Here is a 7,667-nt window from a genome sequence, read left to right as displayed (position 1 = left end):
AATTGCATTCTGAATACGAAGAATGTCATTCTGATATCAAATAATTTTGAATTTTGAAATTCGCCATTTAATACACATTTTATGGCAAATCATTAAAATTGATATTTTTGATATTTAACAGTACTTGAAGTAAACTTTATAAATCTGATGATTTATACTTAAAGTGTATGTAGGTGGGTTGAAAAGCCGACGATCAATTGAACATTTTGACCTTTCGTATTGAAGATATGGATTTTTTTCCCCAAAACACCAAAAAAAATTAGGTCTTTTGGGGGAAAAATCCATATCATCAATATGAAAGGTCAAAATTTTCAATTGACCGTCGGCTTTTCCTCCCTGCTACATACACTTTAAGAATATATCATTAGATTTATATAATTTACTTCGAGGACTGTTATATATCAAAAATTCGAAAAATATCAAATTTTTATAATTTGTCATAAAATTTGCATTATATTGTGATTTTCAAAAATGAAAATTATTTGATATCAGAAAGACATGCTTCGTATTCAGAATACAATTCGATAGGTCTGAGGTGCTCTCATGTGCCACAAAAATACTGTCGAAACGCAATAAACGCTCATTTTAGATCCCTTAATTAAGGACTGAATTTTGATTTAAGCTTCAATTTTGGTTAACTTTATAGATTCATTTTTTTATCAGTAATTCGGGCAGGGCCTACTTTTCTTGTGAAATCGATTTGTATAATTTCATATCTATTTTAGTCATTAATAGGTTAGCATCTTTCATTTAAATCAGAACATGCCAACCTTACGAAGAGCATGGTCCCTAAGGACACCACATTGTCTCCAGTAGCATAACGAATGTCTAATCTCTAATCTCTAGCCAACTTCACCGTGCCGCTTCATCTTCATACCACAGTAGGCCTATATAAATGTTGTGGTAAGGAAGTAGAATGATTCGAGAATGTGCTTATATCTGGGATCAATCTCTATCTCTATGGATCAACGCATAATTCTGTACCAAAATCATTCGATGATATACGGTATTTTGTAATTTGAAGCTGTAGACGATTACTATAAAAAATGGCTGGACAACTTTTAGACGTCCAAGGTTAGGCGTATAATCTTAGGTTTAGGCGTCTTTTGATGCTATCGGTCTTCATTTACTTTTTTTTATGAAACGATCTAAAGGTATGGATCTGGAAAATACTCTCAACGCTTCCTGATTGAAGCCAGACGAGAGGGGTGTGCCTCTCAACATTGACTTTCTTCAATTATCTCCCGGGAATTCGCTGCACGTACCTGGACCGTGTTGACCGTGGACAATCCTGTTTAGCAGGACCATCCCGACGACTTCAAGCTACGGTATAACAGTGTTATACCATCCCTTCAGCATCAGTAGCTTGAAGTTTTACCATGGACGCCTTTAATAGCTTGAAGTTGTCGGGACGGTCTGATTCCGGTATAGTCCTAAGGTTCACATACAAGTCCTCCAGGTCGCCAGTCCGGAATATTTTTTTTTCAAAAGTGTAGCAGGTGCCATGGTTGCATTATGATGCGATCAAAGAATAATTATGGTACATTTGTTGCACAAAGTCAGTTTTCATTTGTTTAAAACTTTGTAAACTTATATTATTGGTCACTTTATATGATACATCGAGCTATTAAACAAAAAATCTAATCCAAATAGTTCCCGAATCACTTTCAGAAAATAGTAAAATAAAAGAGAAGATTAACTCAATTTGGTCATTTCTCCAAATTAATGTAACCGACACATATTTTGGTTAAAAAGCAGTCGAATTTATTATCATCCACACCTTATCAGAAGCAGATAGATAGCATACCAAGTATCCCAGCAAACACAAAAACGTTTTAAAAACGTTATATTTTGGCTTTTGGTTTAAGTAAAAACGTATTAATAACATCAAAATGTCGGGTTATATAAAGGTCATGATAACGTTTTAAAACGCTTTGTATGAAAACACATTACAACAATATTTTTAAATGTTTTCAAAAAAATTTATTGTAAACTATTTTTGCAAACATTTTTGCCAAATATTGTGTCAAAACTTAAATAACATTATGTTAAAATATTTGAGCCCAGCAAACACAGAAATGTTCTTAAAACCTTTTAATAACATTTAAATGTCGGGTTATATAAAGGTCATGAAAACGTTTTTAAAACGTTATTGAAAATATTTGGGGCAAACATTTTTCGCAAAATATTTTTTCAACCCCAAAATAACATTCTGTTCAGAATGTTTTGTATCAAGTTTTCAAGAATGTTTTTGGAATGTTATTAAAACGTTTTTTATACCCTTTATATATAACCCGACATTTAAACGTTTTCTGTAAAAAAAAATTTTTCTGAGCAGAAGATTATCAAAAATGTTTTTAAGGTTGTAAAACGTTTTATACTCTTAATATACCCTTTATATAACCCGACATTTAAACGTTTTCTGACAACCTTTTATAACCTTTTGCGAATGATGTCGAAAACGTTTTGTGTTTGCTGAGATGTTACCCGTGTCTGTCGTATCTACAGCACACAACGTAGTCATCCACACTCCATCAGCAGTAGATAGCATTTTGGTATATCATCGTATCCCCTCAGCAAGCAGCAGTATAACATATACCAATGTCATCCATTCCCGTATATCTGCATTAGATAGCATACATGGTATGTCATCCAATATCCTTCAGTAGTAGATAGCATGCCATCCATACCCGTATATCTGCAGTAGCTAGCATACATGATATGTCATCCACACCCAATCAGCAGAAGATAACAAAGTATGGTATCCACACCCGTATATGTAGTAGATAGCATACAATTAAGGTATGTCATCCACTATACCCCCATCAGCAGTAAATAACATACTAAGTATGTCATCCACACCCGTGGTCTGCAGCAGATAGCAAACCAAGTATGTCATTCATGCCCCATCAGCAGTATAATACTGGGTACCGGGTATGTCATCCAGATTCTTATCTGCAGTATAGGCCTATAGCATACAATGTATGTCATCTACACCCCATCAGCAGTAGATAGCATAAAGCGTATGACATCCACACCCGTATCTGTAGTAGATATAGCATACAAGGTATGTCACCCACCGTGACCCCATCAGCAGTAGATACCATACAACGTATATGGCAAGCCAAGGGGGCCAAAAGCGTGGAACAGCTACGCGTAGCTTCTTTCTCGTTACGAGCAGCTGTTTGACCAATCAAAATAGTCAAATTTAATCACGTGGTTGGGTCGTTAGCTGCGCGTAGTATAGTTATAGGTATCCTCTTTCACAATTATTATCTTGTAATTAATTTACGGAATTAGCATATAGATAACGAACGAGTAAAGGAGGCCAAATCACAGCACGTGTCAAGAGAACATGTTGCTAATGCCTGGCTAAAATGACACAAAGCATATTTATTTAGTGTTTCCAAGTTTACACCGTGTTTAATAGCAAGTAACTTTATACTCGTGCTGTATTAGCGGTGCAGGGGATATGAAGGTCAAACAACAACTACTACTGATATCACATGCCACTGTGTAAATATGGAGAGAGTAAAATGGGTCATCATTTTTTTCAGAACGGGGGGGGGGGGTTCCTAAATTTACAAAAAGTCGGCGTCAATAAATTGCGGCCCTCACTATTTCGGCATCAAAATGTTATGACCCCCGACTCCCACCACCGATACACCTTACCCCATAGACAGGCTAAAATTGTATTGAAATCAGTCTTTTTGAATACAATAAACACACTATCTGTAGTCATCTTGTGACTCCCTACATTTTGTCATTATCAATTTATGACCCCCTCCCTTATTTTTCTTTCCAAAAAATATGACCCCCTATATTTGGGATCCCCTTCCGAAGAAAATGATAGCCCCTAAATATAGAACAATCATCATTCTGTTCAGATATTACTTTAATAGCACCTATACCATTTGTTGCTGATATAGGCCTACTACAGATATTTTCATTTACAAAATTAACAACGTAATATTTGTGAGAGAGGATGTTTACATCAGCTCCACGTGTTTAAAACCGCGAATCTGATTGGTTAATAAGCTGCACGTAACGAGAAAGAAGCTGCGCGTAGCTAGTCCCACGTTCTGAGCCGCTTAGCTTGCCATAAACGTATACCATCCACACCCGTATCTGCAGTAGATAGCATACAAGGTATGTCATCCACTACCCCATCGGCAGTAGATAGCATACCGGTACAAAGTATACCATCCACACCCGTATCTGCAGTTACAGCATACAAGGTGTGTCATCCACATCCCATCAGCAGTAGTCAGTCAGTCAGTCAGTCTGTGTGTCTGTCTGTCTCTGTGTCGGGGTGTCTGGGTGTCTGTCTGTGTGTCTATGTGTCTGTCTGTTCTCAAGAGGCTATGCTTGTGTGCCTTTTTGTTTTAATACAAAACTAGCTTGTGTGTCGAATTTTTCTTGTGTGCCTAAGCACAGAAGCAAGATCTTGCAGGGGGTATAGAGCACATTTTGAAGGTATTAAAAAGGCACACAAGCAACAACCAGTGACAACAACAAAAAAGACACACAAGATGGAAAAAAAGACACACAGGAGGTCCGTCAGGCGTCAGTCACGTGTCCGTCGGGTCAAAAAGACACACAAGAAAAGTCACACAAGTCTCACAGACACACAAGTAGGGGTGCGTGAGTATATGTGTATGTCTGTTTGTGTATCTGTCTGTTTGTTTGTTTGTTCGTTCGTTCAAATTATTCCACAAGTTTATAGATATAGCAGTATGGTGTGGGTTCCGTGCCAACACGTCCAATAATAACAGATGTATCTTTCTCACTGTACAAACGGCAGCTCTTTTGCAAGAAATGGTAAGAGAACGTAAAACACTCGGGTCTCTTTGACAAACATTTCCCAGCACACCTCTGGAATGATGTGTGTTCCGATTGACTAATGGTCACATTCGCCAATTCGCCACATTGAGTGAGTTTGGTCAAACGTTGAAGTCTTGTATTTTTTTCGCACAATCCTATACAAAATATATACACATGTTTGATTGATTAAAAATTGTTTGGTGAAATAATTATTATATTGAGTGTTATCGTAAAAAGTACATTTTCTGTAAAATCGTGCATGTCTTAACAACATTATCGTGCAATTAGACACATGTCTTTAACAATAAAAAAATACACATACAGTAAAAACTCGATAGTTAGCATAAAATTATCTGAGCAAGAGGACATAGCGGAGGAGAAATCGCACATTAACAGTGCATTAAAGAAGTGCGGTTATCCGAACTGGTCCTTTGACAAAGCTAAGAAAGCGAAAGAAGGGAAATCTAAGAACAGTAACCTGAAAAATACAAACGTTGAGACAAAAGGACAAGTAGTTTTGCCCTACGTTAAAGGAACTTCCGAAGCCCTACGAAGAATCTTCGGCACCTACGGCATCAGAGTCTGTTTTAAACCCACTCAAACTCTGAGACAGCTACTTGTCTCACCTAAAGACAAAACTGAGAAGAAAGACATTACCGGACCAATTTATTACATCCCCTGTCAGGGGAAAACCCTGCGGGGCCAGTGTTCAGAATCTTACATTGGTGAGACTGAAAGATCTTTGAAAACCAGATTCTTAGAACACCGTCGTCCGAGTACTACCTCGTCGGAAGTCTCCCAGCACATCCACATTGAATCCCCCCCGGCCACCAAGTTGATTTGGATGAGGTCAAAATCCTCGACCGGGACGCTAGATACTTTGAAAGGGGTGTGAAGGAGTCAATTTACATCAGAGTCAACCAACCATCTCTCAACCGCGACGGGGGCCGATACAAGTTACCCAGAGTGTACGACCGGGTTTTGGGGTCAAGTGTCCAAAAGGTCACTGATCCCAAACTTGGGTTGCCAGTCTCCAGATGAAGGTCAAAGTTGTGACCGAAAATTTGAGGTACGTCTTAATTTTGTGATGAGATCATAAGTTTAAATTTACAATTATGAAGTCTAGCAACATGCTAATAAAATTATGTGCTTACTATCGAGCGCTTTTGAAAACATGAAATTGAACAAAAGTCCGGCGCTTTACCAACTGAATGGGGTTGAGACACACATTTGCAGGTTTACTCGTATAAAACTATGCATAACGATGATTTACTCAAAACCCTTCAAGTTGCACTTTTGTGGATGGTGTTTGCATGTTTTAAAAGCGCTCGATAGTATAAGCACATAATGCTAACTATCGAGTTTTTACGGTATACAGGAAAATAATTATGTGTCTTGCCTGATCATGAAAACTCAACCTAAGACACATTCTGTGAAGTCGTTTTTGTGACCCCGACATAAAGACGCGTCTCTGCACCGAGACATGTCCAAATTTGAAACACAAAGTCTTGTCTCCGTGCAGTGAAGTTCACCATAATATTTCTTTTGTCTAGTTACCAACCTATTTCGAATCCCCTCCCTCCCTCACCCACCAATGTTGGAGCAAAAATATAGCTCATTTAAAAAATGAGGCGTTTGGTATAATACAACATTGAATAAGGGGAGCGGGGATGGTCATTGAACTGTGGAAGTGTCCCAGCAAATTTGCACTTGATTGTTGGTTTGGTTGATGGAAAACATGTCTCGATTGTGTATGTGGCTAATTATGTCTTTTACAGTCTTTAGCCAAGACAGGTACGTGCTTTAAGTTCTATTGTTTAAGTTTATACTATTTAAGAAGTTCATATTTTGCAAGACACTTTTGCCGAAAGCTTGCCAAGACTCATTTTTCAATTAGTGCAACAAGACATGATTTTTCTGACAAAAATTGAAAAAAAAAATCTTATGCGGTAATTAATAATGTACATTACCACTTCTTGTGACAGATACTGGTGACGTTTCTGCCTCTGACGTTGTTTTTATTGCGTTTGTCGTCGTCCTCCTGCCATCATCAGTCGGTACATCACTGGGCGAAGCATTTGCTGTTAATACTTCTGATGAAGTCGATGTTAGGAGAGGTGTGCCATTGTTGTCTGAGGTCATTTGTTGACTGGATGATGCTGTCGTGTCATCATCTTCAATGAAAAAATATAATTCCGGGAGAGGGGTCATTTAACACAAATGACCATACGGGTATGCTCCCACGAAAAGACCCTGTTTTTGGACAGCGCATCTCCAAAAGACCCTAAAGTTTACTAAAACAGAGCACACTTAAAGACCCTTGATTATGATAATTTCAGCTCTGAAGACCTCTAATTTGCCCATTCCTCAAAAAACAAATCTACGACATTGGGTGGAAAAAGAATATAATGAAATCGGGGAAGAAGCAAGCGATCGTCAGAGGGACCGCGGAGTGCTTATAAGCTGTTGTAAGCTGTTGTGCATGTCCCCATTCAGATTTGGAAACTCTGTTTTAAACGCATGCTTGGATTTTACCGTGATCTCTGTCAGAAAATATGTAATGTACATCTTTCCCTGGTAGGTCTCCTGGTTTGTTTAACGAAAACCAATTAATCCAATCTCTAAGATAGGAATAGAAATAGCCAAGCGTAAATTAGTTTTAAACACATTCATTCAAAAAATAAATACCTCCAGTAGTAGAATCATCATCGATGTCATCAGTTGTTGCAGTGCTAATGGTACTGGTCGTAATGGTCGAAGTTCGATATCTGGTAGTTGTTCCTTGCTTTGTAGTCATTTCCGCCAATGGTTCTCTTTCACATACAAACAACGCCATATCACCG

This window comes from Amphiura filiformis, chromosome 12 (genome assembly GCF_039555335.1).
Source record: "Amphiura filiformis chromosome 12, Afil_fr2py, whole genome shotgun sequence".
In the NCBI taxonomy this organism is placed as follows: Eukaryota; Metazoa; Echinodermata; class Ophiuroidea; order Amphilepidida; family Amphiuridae; genus Amphiura; species Amphiura filiformis.
The sequence above is the reverse complement of the archived record's forward strand: the minus strand, read 5'-3'. Positions refer to the sequence as shown.